At 44.3% G+C, this 13,518-nt stretch overlaps 1 protein-coding gene and 1 long non-coding RNA gene across 2 annotated transcripts in view; one reads left to right on the top strand and one right to left on the bottom strand.

Annotated features, from left to right (window-relative positions):
- LOC126021746 (uncharacterized) overlaps nucleotides 1-13,518 on the bottom strand; it is a 103,970-nt gene that overhangs the window by 84,855 nt on the left and 5,597 nt on the right. The gene's annotated exons all lie outside the window — the stretch shown is intronic.
- Nucleotides 4,424-13,518, top strand: part of RAP1GAP2 (RAP1 GTPase activating protein 2) — a 263,550-nt gene continuing 254,455 nt past the window's right edge. The window contains exon 1 of the mRNA XM_049782321.1: nucleotides 4,424-4,440. The gene's annotated coding sequence lies outside the window, so the exon portion shown is untranslated. The remainder of the gene's footprint in view (nucleotides 4,441-13,518) is intronic.

The following is a 13,518-nucleotide window of genomic DNA, read 5'->3' as shown; positions in this document are numbered from 1 at the left end:
TGTTGATCTAAGCTTTTCTAATTTCATTTGCCTTTGTATTGTAATAAGAAATATGAAATAAATTTGTGTGTGCCTGAATGGAGGCAGGCTATAGGGAGATTGGAGACATTGGTGAAGGGAAGAATATGCTGGTAGTGAGATTGGTGTTTTAAATTAGGCATTATGAAAAAGTAAATCATGGTATTATAATAAAAGTTAGGAAAAAAGCTATGGAACATATACATGATGGAATGTTACATGACAATAAAAGATGAACCCATGCAATTTGATGGATCTAGAGAGTATCATGTCGAATAAAGTTTGTTAGAGCAAGAGGGACAAACAGAATCATCTCTCTCATATACAGGATAAAAAAACAGGGGCCGGGCGGTGGCGCTGGAGGTAAGGTGCCTGCCTTGCCTGCGCTAGCCTAGGACGGACTGCGGTTCGATCCCCCGGCGTCCCATATGGTCCCCCAAGAAGCCAGGAGCAACTTCTGAGCGCATAGCCAGGAGTAACCCCTGAGCCTCACAGGGTGTGGCCCAAAAACCAAAAAAAAAAAAAAAAAAAAAAACAGTAGAGAAATAACAAATGTCCAAGGCAATAGGTGAGAAGAGCAGGAGAAATGATCTTCATTAGGAAACTTGCCACTGGTGGTGGTGATGGTGGTGGCAGTGGGTAGTAAGGTGATAGGTAGGTTAGAGAAGGGAATGACATTGATGCAGGGAAATAGTCACTTGAAGGAGGTTGGGGTGCTGAAAGGAGGTAAAGTGATATGCATGGAATCCTGCATCTCATAAACCACAGTGTTTAAAAGAAAGAGAAAAAAAAGAAGAAGAAAGTGCCTGTCATAGGGTTGTGAGGTGGTGGTGGGGAGGCAGTGAGGGAACTGGACCCTGGTGAAGGGATTGGTGTTGGAATATTCATTGTATGCCTGGAATTCAATCATGAATAACCTTGTAAATTTGTAATTTACGGGGTCGGGAAGGTGGTGCTAGAGGTAAGGTGTCTGCCTTGCAAGAGCTAGTATAGGACGGACCGTGGTTCGATCCCCCAGCGTCCCATATGGTCCTCCCAAGCCAGGGGCGATTTCTGAGTGCATAGCCAGGAGTAACCCCTGAGCATCAAACGGGTGTGGCCCAAAAACCAAAAAAAAAAAAAATTTGTAATTTACATTGATTCAATTAAAAATTAATGGGCCCGGAGAAATAGCACAGTGGCTTTTGCCTTGCAAGCAGCCGACCCAGGACCAAAGGTGGTTGGTTCAAATCCCGGTGTCCAATATGGTCCTCCGTGCCTGCCAGGAGCTATTTCTGGGTGTGAGTTTTTTTTTTTTATTTTTTGGTTTTTGGGTCACACCCGGCAGTGCTCAGGGGTTACTCCTGGCTGTCTGCTCAGAAATAGCTCCTGGCAGGCACGGGGGACCATATGGGACACCGGGATTCGAACCAACCACCTTTGGTCCTGGATCGGCTACTTGCAAGGCAAACACCACTGTGCTATCTCTCCGGGCCCAGGAGCTATTTTTGAACAGACAGCCAGGAGTAACCCCGCCGGGTGTGGCCCAAAAACAAAAAACAAACAAAACAAAACAAAACAAAAAAATTTAAAAAAGAAAAGAAAATAGAATTGGCAAGATGGCTCCAAGAGGTGAAGTCAGAAAACCTGATTCAGGGGCCAGAGCAGTGCCGCAAGCAGTAAGGCATCCGCCTTGCCTGCAATAGCCTAGGATGGACTGCAGTTCAATTCCTCAGTGTCCCATATGGTCTCCCAAGCCAGGAGCGATTTCTGAGCACATAACCAGGAGTAGCCCCTGAGTGTCACCAGGTGTGGCCCAACACCCCCCCCCCAAAAAAAGAAAACCTGATTCAATCTGGTGCTGCATGATCCAGAGTACAAGTGGGTATACTTCCCTCCTTACCCTTCCCCACAAATAACAAATAATAAATCCAAATACATCTTTTTCTTAGTAATTATTGTGAGAAAATTAAGACTTTTAGATAAGCAATTATACAAAACAAAATGGTCCATTTATACTTATGACACACCCTAGCAAGTGGCATTAAATATATATAGCTATTTTTATTTGGTTGCACTTGTGCTCAGGGCTTACTCTTGACTATGTGCTTGGAATGAGACCTATAAGAGCTATGGAGACCATATGAGTTGTTGGGGTTCAACCTGGGTCAGCTGTAACATTGCTTGATCCCCAAGATCTTGTTTTTGTCCCATCATACTTTTGTTAATTGTACCAACTCCATTTCTACTACTAATTTGCAGTATATCTATTTCAGGGATGAAGGGATTAAACAGGGTCAAAGGAATGCTTGCCCTGCATATACTGGCCCTGATATCATATACCCTGAGCCTTATTAGAAATGACACTGAGGGGGCCGGAGAGATAGCATGGAGGTAAAGTGTTTGCCTGCATACAGAAGGACGGTGGTTAGAATCCCGGCATCCCATATGGTCCCCGAGTCTGCTGGGAGTGATTTCTGAGCCTAGAGCCAGGAGTAACTTTGAGCACTGCTGGGTGTGACACGAAAACAAAACAAAAAAAAAAAAGAAATGACACTGAGTATAGAGCTAAGAGTAAGCACTGAGCATAGCTAGGTATGCTTCAAATACCAAAACCAAACCAAACTAAAATAGGAAAAAAAATAGAAACACAACAATATATTTTACACATACACACACATTCTGGAGATGTTTCTGGGCCTTCTGATTCCTTAATTTGCGATAGGGAATCTCAAAGAAAGGATGCTAAGGCAATTTGACAGCCTATGTAAACACTACACTTAAGAGTCAAAGTGTATTGTTTGACCCACCTTGCATATCTTTCCCTATTTTCTTTTCCCTTCTGTTTTCCTATCACTTTTGTAATGAAGACATAGTAGAAAGCACAGTTGAGGACTTTCAGGATTTATATAATCTTAATTTTTGTTGCACCATGGGGAGGGCACCTATGAATGTATTGACAAATGTAAGTAGCATTTGGATTCTAAGAAACTTTTCTAGTGCTCCTGGCATGGACCAAAAGGAAGGTCATGGGAATTCAGTATCCAGGCTCTTCTCTTTTTCGGTCTCATTTTTCTCCTCCCTACACAAATTTCCTGGCTGTAAAAGTGAGGCACTGTGCAATCAGGCAAGCTCTACATTAGAAACATTCTAAAGCTCCTTCAAGCCAGTCTGGAGATGAATACTCCCATGGTGCTGTGGGCCAAGTAGGTCTCTCTCACCACAAAGAATGAACAGATCCTGGGCTAGATGTAGGTTGAAGGTCTGGGTAGAGACAGTCCTAAAAATAGGCCTATGACCAGCACCAATGAGATGTTTTAATGGCTGTCATTTAAAACATATATATACACATACATACATACATACATTTATTTTTTTGAGGGGGATCAACCTAGAGATGGTCAGGATGACTCCTGGCTCTGCATTCAGGAGTTATTCCTGGCTGTGGGGGATCATATGAGGTGCCAGGGGTGGAATCCAGATTGGCTGTGTGCAAGTGGAGTGCCTTACCCACTGTCCTATCTCTCCAGCCCTGCTTAAATTATTTTAATAAACAGTCTGGCACCTCACTTTCTTTTTTTCTTTTTCTTTTTTTTTTTTTTTTTGGCTTTTTGGCTTTTTGGCTTTTTGGGCCACACTGTTTGATGCTCAGGTGTTACTCCTGGCTAAGCACTCAGAAATTGCCCCTGGCTTGGGGGGACCATATGGGACGCCGGGGGATCGAACCTCGGTCCTTCCTTGGCTAGCGCTTGCAAGGCAGACACCTTACCTCTAGCGCCACCTCGCCGGCCCCTGGCACCTCACTTTCTATTTTATTCCCATATTGTCATTTTCTTATTGGTTAATAGTCTGTAGTGACGAGGATCAAACTCAGGGCCTCAATGTTCATCATTTTTATTTGAGACAACTTCCTTTCTATGTTTGGATTCGAAGCCAGGACCTCGGGAATACAAAATCACAACCCCTAGTCTATTTGTGGAGAGTAGGGACTTTTGGATCACACCCAGTGGTGCTCAGGGCTTACTCCTGGCTCTCTGCTCAAGGAGCGAACCCTCACCGGTGACCTATTAGGCACTCATCCCAGTCTCTGTACTATCTGGCCCTCCAGCCAACTTTTGGTGACATGTCACTTTTTAGGCAGGTAGGACAGGGATGACAAGGAAGAGAGGCACAGGCGGAGTAAGTGACTCATCTGCAGGCCCTCAGCGGCTGGGGTTGGGGACTTGGACAACCTGACTCCCCGAGACTGCCGGCGTGGAAAGTGAGCGCCGCACTCCATGTCCGCACTGCCAGCGCCCGGCCGCGCGGGGCCGCACCCTGCTACGGCGAGCGCGCCCTCGGCACTGCCCTGCGGCACCGTCGGCGGGCAGGAGGCGGGCGCGGCCGGAGAGGGATGGCGGGCCGCCGGGCGCCGGGGGAGAAGCGCTGGCAGCTGGTGCGCTGGTGAGTGGGCACCGGGGGCCTCGGGCCTGCGCTCCAGGCCCCGCCGAGGGTGGGCAGGCGCGGGCCAGCCTCAAGTTTCTTCTGGAGCCGAGGTGGCGGGGCCCCGCGGTGGAAAGGCGCAGCTGGATCCTGCACCCCGCTGCCCCGCACCCAGTGAGCCGAGCGGCACACCGGCCCCTGTCCCTGGCATGACGCCTTGGAGGGAGCCGGACAGTGTTCACACGGGTTCACCTGGGATGTCACCGTTTCCTTGCCCCTTGGGACGCCCCTCCCGCCCCGTTTCTGAGGCTGCTCAGAGTGGGGTGTGGACCCAACCCGACCCCCACAACATCCTGAACCCCGGCTTCTCTCCTCCTTTTACTCCAAGGCTCCCGGCTGGACACTTGGAGTGGAGGGCTTAGGGAAGGGGGCCCGGAGGCAGGGACAGGGTCCTAGCTCTGCCCGCCTGTCAGACAGTGACTCGGCCGGAATCGGGGTGCGGGATTGAGTGGTCGCCACGTCATCCGGGTTGGGTCCTGGGAGTCTGGTCTTTTTGGAGGTCAGGGCGCTCCGGCCGCCGAGCTGACCTCTGCTTGGTCGGCTTTAGAATCAGGGCAGCCTACTTACTCGAATTGCCCCAGAACTTCAAGAATCAGGAGGGGGGCAGAGAAAAGCACTCAAACAGCTTGAGGGATGCTCCAGACGCCCCAAGTTCCATGGATGCTGGGACAAACATCTCCAGGTGTGACACTCTTCTTCCAGGTAGGGACCCTTCCACTCCCCCTCCTCATCCCATTCACTGCTAGGTGGATTTCTTTTCTTTTTGAAATCTGTTTTCATCGAAGCACCATGATTCACAAAGTCACTCATAGTTGGGTTTTAGACATACCATGTTTCAGCACTAATCCCAACACCAGTGTCTTCTTCCTGCCACCAATGTTCTCAGTTCCCTGTCCCCACTCCCTATCCCCAGCATGCAGCCCTGGCAAGCACATTTTTTGGTTTGTTAGTTTTTGAGTCTCACCCCGCTGTACTCAGAAGTTACTACTGGCTCTTTTCTCAGAAATCTCTCCTGGCCGGCACAGAAGGCCAATGGGATGCTGGGATTCGAACCCCTATCTGTTCTGGATAGGCTGCGTGCAAGGCAAATGCCCTACTGCTGTGCTATCTCTCCGGCCCCTGCCAAGCACATTTTTAAGTTTGAGTGTTGAAGTTTTTTTGTTTTGTTTTGTTTTGTTTTTGGGTCACACCCAGCAGAGCTCGGTAACCCTTACTCTTGACTCTACGCTCAGAAATCGCTCCTGACAGGCTCGGGGGACCATATGGGATGCCGAGATTTGAACCACCGTCCTTCTGCATGCAAAGCAAACGCTCTATCTCTCCGGACCCTGAGTGTTGACGTTTTGATTTCTTCTGGTGCATTTCTTCAGTTCCTCATTAACATGTTCTACAGGATACTTTATTCAGGCTAGTCTGAATTAAAGACAATAATATTATCATTGACAATAGTGATGTGTGTTTTCTAAGTTTTCTGTGGAGTGTGTTGCTTAGGGCCCTCCTCTCCCCAGTCTTGACAATTTCCAGATTAAGCTGAATGGTCCAATGCTAGGACCTTATAGGTGACAGGTACCGCCAAGGCTTTGGTACCACTGTGCTTAGGGACCACCAGGGCTACACCAGTGATCTCCAAGATTATAAATGGGATTGCTGAGGAGCCTTGCCGTGCTGGGGATCAAAGTAGTGTCCCTGCAGGTTACTCTCACAGTGATTCCTCAAGGAAGCTATTAGTATCCCATTTCTTTCTTCTTCTTCGTCTTTTTTTTTTTTTTTTTGGTTTTGTTTTCTTTTGGGAGAGGGGGGTCACGCCTGGCAGCGCTCGGGGTTACTCCTGGCTCTACGCTCAGAAATCGCTCCTGGCAGGCTCGGGGGACCATATGGGATGCCGGGATTTGAACCACTGCCCTTCAGCATGCAAGGCAAACACCCTACCTCCATGCTATCTCTCTGGCCCCCAGTATCCCATTTCTTATATAAGGAAAGAAACTCAGAGAGAAACTAGTTAATAAAGTCCACCTTTCACTAAGTGTACATTTCCTGCCACAATGTCCCCAATTTCCCTCCCATCCCACCCCTTACCTGCCTCTATGGCAGACTCTTCTTCTTCTTCTTCTTCTTCTTCTTCTTCTTCTTCTTCTTCTTCTTCTTCTTCTTCTTCTTCTTCTTCTTCTTCTTCTTCTTCTTCTTCTCCTCCTCCTCCTCCTCCTCCTCCTTCTTCTTCTTCTTCTTCTCCTCCTCCTCCTCCTCCTCCTCCTCCTCCTCCTCCTCCTTCTTCTTCTTCTTCTTCTTCTTCTTCTTCTTCTTCTTCTTCTTCTTCTTCTTCTGCTTCTTCTTCTTTCTTTTTCTCCTTCTCCTCCTCCTCCTTCTTTGTCCTCATTCTTCTCCTCCTCCTCCTACTTTCTCCTCCTCTTCTTCCTACTTTCTCCACCTCCTCCTCTTCTTCCTATTTTCTCCTCCTCCACTCCCAACTCCTCCTCTTTCTGTAGCTTCCGACAATACACAAGAATTACTTCTGGCTCTGTGCTCAGGAGTCACTTATGTCTCTGTGCTCAAGAGTCCTCCTGGTAGTGCTTGGGGGACCATATAAGATCCTGGGGATCAAACCTGGTTATCGATGTGAAAGGCAAGCACCTTACCCTCTGTACTATCTCTTCTGCTCTCCTCCTTTTAAGCATCGTGGTTTACAATACTATTACTGAAAGGGTATCACACATATTTTACCCCTGTTCAATACCCAGTTCTTGTCCAGAGTGATCATTTCCAATTATACTGTCATGGTGACTCCTTTTCTTTTCTCTTTTCTTTTCTTTTTTTTTTTTTTCTTTTTTGGGTCACACCCGGCAGCGCTCAGAGGTTACTCCTGGCTCTATGCTCAGAAATCGCCCCTGGCAGACACAGGGGACCATATGGGATGCCGGGATTCGAACCACTGTCCTTCTGCATGAAAGGCAAATGCCTTACCTCCATGCTATCTCTCCGACCCCTTCATTTCTTTTCTAATTGTATTCCCCCCTTGTTGGAAGTTTCCTACTGTGGAGCAGTCCTCTTGGCCCTTGTTTCTATTGTCTTTCAATATTATTACCATACTACATTTATTAAATATCTCACAAGTGAGTGTAATCATTCTGTATCTGTCCCTCTCCCTCTGATTCATTTTACTCAGCCTGATATGTCTATCGATGTATAAACATATTTTATGACTTCTTTTTTCCTAACAATTACATAGTATTCCATGGGTAGGTGTACCATAATTACTTTATCTGTTCTTGGGAACATGGACTGGTTCCAGGTTATGGCTATTGTGAATAGTGCTGCAATGAACATAGGAGTGCAGGTGCCTTTTCTGCATTGTGTTTTCTGCCTTTTCTGCATTGTGTTTTTGGGCCCAAGGGTGTATTCCCAGGAGCAGTATTACTGGTCATATGGAAGTTTAATATCTATTTTTTTTTTTTTTGGTTTTTGGGCCACACCCATTTGACGCTCAGGGGTTACTCCTGGCTATGCGCTCAGAAGTTGCTCCTGGCTTCTTGGGGGACCATATGGGACGCCGGGGGATCGAACCGCGGTCCGTCCTAGGCTAGCGCAGGCAAGGCAGGCACCTTACCTCCAGCGCCACCGCCCGGCCCATAATATCTATTTTTTGTCTTTGTTTTTGCCACACCCAGTGATGCTCAGGAGTTACTCCTGGCTATGAGCTCAGAAATCGCTCTTGGCTTGGGGGACCATATAGGACACGAGAAATCGAATGGTAGTCCTTCCTAGACTAGCACGAGCAAGGCAGATGCCTTACTGCTAGCATTACCGCTCCAGCCCCTAATATTTATTTTTTTTGAGTAATGTCATTTTGTTTTCCAAAACTTCTGGACCAGTTGATATTCCCACTAGCAGTAAGTGAGAGTTCCTTTCTCCTTGCAGCCATGCCAGCAATGGTTGTTTTGTTGTTTTTGATATGTGTCAGTCTTTTTTTTGGTTGGGGGGAATCACATTCTGGCTCTGCACTCAGAAATCGCTCCTGGTAGGTATGGAGACCATATGGGATGCCGCTGAGATTTGAACCACCGTCCATCCTGGATTGGCTGCCTGCAAGGCAAAAGCCCTATTGCTGTGCTATCTCTCTGGCCCATATATGTCAGTCTTTGTGGTAATGATATCTCATTGTCATTTTTTTTTACTCACTACAATAAGATTATATTTCAGATTTGAAGTAATGATAGAGCTTCATGTATAAGCAACATTTTAGATGGTTCATAGCTTTGAAACCAATCCTCAATCATCTTCACTCATTACTTTTCAATAGTCCTCATCATTCCTATCCTCCTTCAATATTTCTCATAATTATCACTCCTCATCTCTCATCATTCTTCAAGACTCCTCCTCACTCCTCATTACTCCTCAATCATCATTCCTCATTACTCTTCAGAATTCCTTGATATTCCTCAGCACTACTCATGATTCTTTATTTTATTCTGAGAAGTGTGACTGGAGCCAGCTTAGAACTCCTCCTGTTCTCCATTCTGGCATCTTCTGGCCTTCCTGAGCATTTTTTTTATCCTCACACACAACTCACAACTCATTTTTTTTTGTTTGTTTTTTTGTTTTTTTGGGTCACACCCGGCAGTGCTCAGGGGTTATTCCTGGCTGTCTGCTCAGAAATAGCTCCTGGCAGGCACAGGGGACCATATGGGACACCGGGATTCGAACCAACCACCTTTGGTCCTGGATCGGCTGCTTGCAAGGCAAACGCCACTGTGCTATCTCTCCGGGCCCATCACAACTCATTTCATTTTGACTTGCATCTGCCTAATGGTGAGTGATGTGGAGCATTTTTTCATGTGCCTTTTGGTTATTTGTATTTTTTTCCCTCACAAGAGTCAAGAATTTAATTTATATCTTTTCAAGCTATGTTCACTTAGTTTTAAAAACTGTTTTAATAAACCAAACTAAATTCTCTAAAATAAAATTTTCGCTAGTATGTGGAAAATTTATTGCATAAATAAAAATTCAAGGAATTTCATTTAAGTACCTTACATGAAACTTCTAAGATTCTGATATAGGGATAGATCTCAACTGTGAGGACATACATACAGCTAATACAAGACCCTGAGTTTGATCTGGCACCACATAATCATCTGCACTCCATATGCCCCTATGAATGGTTCATATAAAGAAATTCTAAGTTTTCTGGACTGACTGTTTCATTTTATATGGAGATAACTTTACAGACTCAAAACCAGTCTCAAGAGAAAAACTGAAAGACCTAATTTAAGACAAGACTAACCAAAAGACACACCAAATTTCGATATAAAGATGGCATTAAATCTCAGGACAATTCTTTCTCTCAACGTCAATGGACTAAATGCACCAGTTAAGAGACACAGAGTGGCTAAATGGATCAAAAAACTCAATCCAACCTTCTGCTGCCTACAAGAAACGCACCTGAATAGTCAGAACAAACATAGACTCAAAATAAAAGGCTGGAAAAAAATTATCCAAGCAAACAACACCCATAAAAAATTTGTATTTTTTTTATGAGGAAGCTTATCTTTCCTTCCCATGTTTTGATGGGGTTCGATATCTTTTTCTTAGGAAGTTCTACCAGTGCCTTATATATCTTTAATATTAATCCTTTATTTTGTATAAATAATTTCTCCCAATATGTGGGCAGTATTTGTATCCTGGTCATGGTTTCCTATGAAGTGCAGTCCCATCTGTATATCTTTGATTCCACTTGTTTGGTCAGTGGTATTTCATCCTTGCAGATGCCTTTAGTCTCAATATCATGAAGACTCTGCTTACATTTTTCCTCTTATGGATTCAGGTTTAATATCAAGATTTTAATTCATTTTTATTTGATTTTTGTGCATGGATTAGAAAGAAGTTTCAGTTTTCTTCTTAGCTGACTAAGAAGCTGACAAAGAAGTTTTTAAAAACTAGCTGACTGGGGTCAAAGAGATAGCACAGCGGTAAGGCATTTTTGCCTTGCATGCAGCCAACCCAAGACAAACCTGATTCGATTTCTGGCATCCCATATGGTCCCCTGAGCTTGCCAGGAGTGATTTCTGAGCACAAGCCAGGAGTGACTCCTGAGCATTGCCAGATGTGGCCCCAAAATGAAATAAATAAATATATAAATATATAAATAAATAAATAAAAACTAGCTGACTAGTTTTTCCAACTAGTTTTCCACTTGTAAAGAGTTTTTTTCTTAGTCCATCTAATTTTTCTTCTTTATCAAAAATTAATTTATCATATACTTGCATGTTTGTATCAGAACATTGAATTCTATTCCACTGATTCAAGGAAAATCTTTATTCCAATACTATGATTTTGGTTTTTTTTTTTTTTTTTTTGGTTTTTGGGCCACACCTGGCGGTGCTCAGGGGTTACTCCTGGCTGTCTGCTCAGAAATAGCTTCTGGCAGGCACGGGGGACCATATGGGACACCGGGATTCGAACCAACCATCTTTGGTCCTGGATCGGCTGCTTGCAAGGCAAACACCACTGTGCTATCTCTCCGGGCCCAATACTATGATGTTTTAACTACTATATATTGTAGTACAGTATGAAATTGGGAAAAGTGATGCCTCCCATCTTTTTTCCCCATCTAAGGATTGCTTTAGCCTTCAGGAGGTTTATTCCATATTAATATCAGAAGTTTTGTTTTTTTTCTTACTTCTTTGCACAATGTCATGGGTATCCTTATAAGGACTGTATTGAATCTGTACAGTGCTTTGGTCAATATTGCCATTTTAATGATGCTAAAAATGTTATGCTTGAGTTGAAGGCTCTGGTATCTTCAGACCTCACTGAGGTTGTGGTTATGGCTCCTAAAATACAAGCTGTAGGCCAGGTAGATGCTGCAATCTTTTATCAAGTGGCACCGCCAGCAACGTGAGGGATGCTCAGATTTGAGATAGCTATCCCTGCTCTGAAATAAAGTAAAATTACCTGTTTAGGTATCTCTGCCTTTGCGCATGAGTCCTGATGTAGCTTTCCCCCAAAGGTTTTAAAATAAAGAATAACATTTTAAATACAAAATATATATTTTCAATGATCAGGTGATGTGTTTTTATTTCCTAATGGTCCCTTGGAGTAGTGTTTTATAGTTTTCTTTGTATTTTTTCTTTGTCTTTTACCTCTTTAGTTAAGTTGATTCTAAAGTACTTGATTTTTTGGAGACCAAATTATGAATGGGACTCTTTTTTTTAGTATTGTTTTCCTCTCTTAGTTTTTGTGTATAGAAAAGCCATGAACTCCCGGAGAGATAGCACAGCGGCGTTTGCCTTGCAAGCAGCCAATCCAGGACCAAAGGTGGTTGGTTCGAATCCCGGTGTCCCATATGGTCCCTCGTGCCTGCCAGGAGCTATTTCTGAGCAGACAGCCAGGAGTAACCCCTGAGCATCGCCGAGTGTGGCCCAAAAATAAAAAAAAGAAAAAAAGAAAAAAGAAAAGAAGGGGCCGGGCGGTGGCGCTAAAGGTAAGGTGCCTGCCTTGCCTGCGCTAACCTTGGACGAACCGCGGTTCGATCCCCCGGTGTCCCATATGGTCCCCCAAGCCAGGAGCAACTTCTGAGCACATAGCCAGGAGTAACCCCTGAGCGTTACTGGGTGTGGCCCAAAAACCAAAAAAAAAAAAAAAAAAAAAAAAAAAAGAAAAGAAAAGAAAAAAAGAGAAAAGCCATGAACTTTTGTGTATTAATTGGTTCGGGATTCGAACCAACCACCTTTGGTCCTGGATTGGCTGCTTGCAAGGCAAACGCCGCTGTGCTAACTCTCCGGGCCCTTGTGTATTAATTTTGTAGTCTGATACTTTACTATACAAATCTTTTGTTTCTAGACGCTTTTTTTGTTTGTTTGTTTGTTTTGGTCACATCTGGCAGTGCTCGGGGGTTATTCCTGACTCTATGCTCAGAAATCAACCCTGGCAAGCACAGGGGACCATATGGGATGCCAGGATTCGAACCACCATTCTTCTGGAAAGGCAAACGCCTTATCTCCACGCTATCTCTCCGGCCCCTGTTTCCAGACTCTTTTTAATAGAGTTTTTATTACTTTTTTGTTTTTGTTTTTGGACCAAACCCAGTGGTACTCAGTGATTACTCCTGGTTCTGTGATCAGAAATTTCTCCTAGAAGGTTTAAGGGACCCATATGGGATGCCAGGGAATTGAATCCAGGTTGGCCACATACATGGCAAATGCGTTACCTGCTGTGCTATCTCTCTGACTGTCTTTATGATTTTCTTTCTTATTTTTTCATTTTTGGTTTTTGGGTCACACCCAGCGGCACTCAGGGGTTACTCCTGGCTTTGCACTCAGAAATCGTTCCTGATATGCTGGGGAGGGGGGTCATTTGGGATGCCAGGAATCGAACCACCATCCATCCTGGATTGTCTGCATGCCAGACAAATGTCCTACTGCTGTGCTATCTCTCCTACATGCTCTCTCATATGGCCCTGTCTTTGTGATTTTTCTAAAAATGGTTTCAAGTCATCTACAGTGAAAAGTTGACTTCTTCCTTTCCTTTCTGGTTAAACTTGATACTTTTTCTTGCCTAATTACTCCAGCAAGCAAGTACTTTCAGTGTTATATTGAATAGAAGAGGCTATCAACCTGGCATGCTACCAGACTGAGCTTCAGAGGGACTCCAGCTCGAAGACACTACCTGATCCCTTACTACTTCAAACCATTTCTCAGACCAAAAAGACCACAGTGTGGGATGAAATTGTGCCCTAGATCTCATCCCTTCCCTATACCTAAGCCTATCTCAAAAGACTTAAAGAGGATATCTATATTTTCTTTGTATGTTTAATTCCTTAATAGTTATACATCTTAGTGTAGTTATTTCCAAATGTAAAAGAATTTTACATGTAAATGGAAAAAATTAGAAAAATTTTTTTTACTTGTTATGGTTCTGCTTAATATGAAATTCTAGTAGTAAAGTCTTGATAAAACCTCAGGTCAAAACCAGAGATTGTATAGCCTGTCATTTTACCCTCAATTGCACCACCAATATAATATGGTATTATTCCTTTTTGCACAGGCA

Source organism: Suncus etruscus, chromosome 1 (genome assembly GCF_024139225.1).
Source record: "Suncus etruscus isolate mSunEtr1 chromosome 1, mSunEtr1.pri.cur, whole genome shotgun sequence".
NCBI classification, from domain to species: domain Eukaryota; kingdom Metazoa; phylum Chordata; class Mammalia; order Eulipotyphla; family Soricidae; genus Suncus; species Suncus etruscus.
Note: the sequence above shows the minus strand (reverse complement) of the source record. Positions and strands in the feature narration are given on the sequence as shown.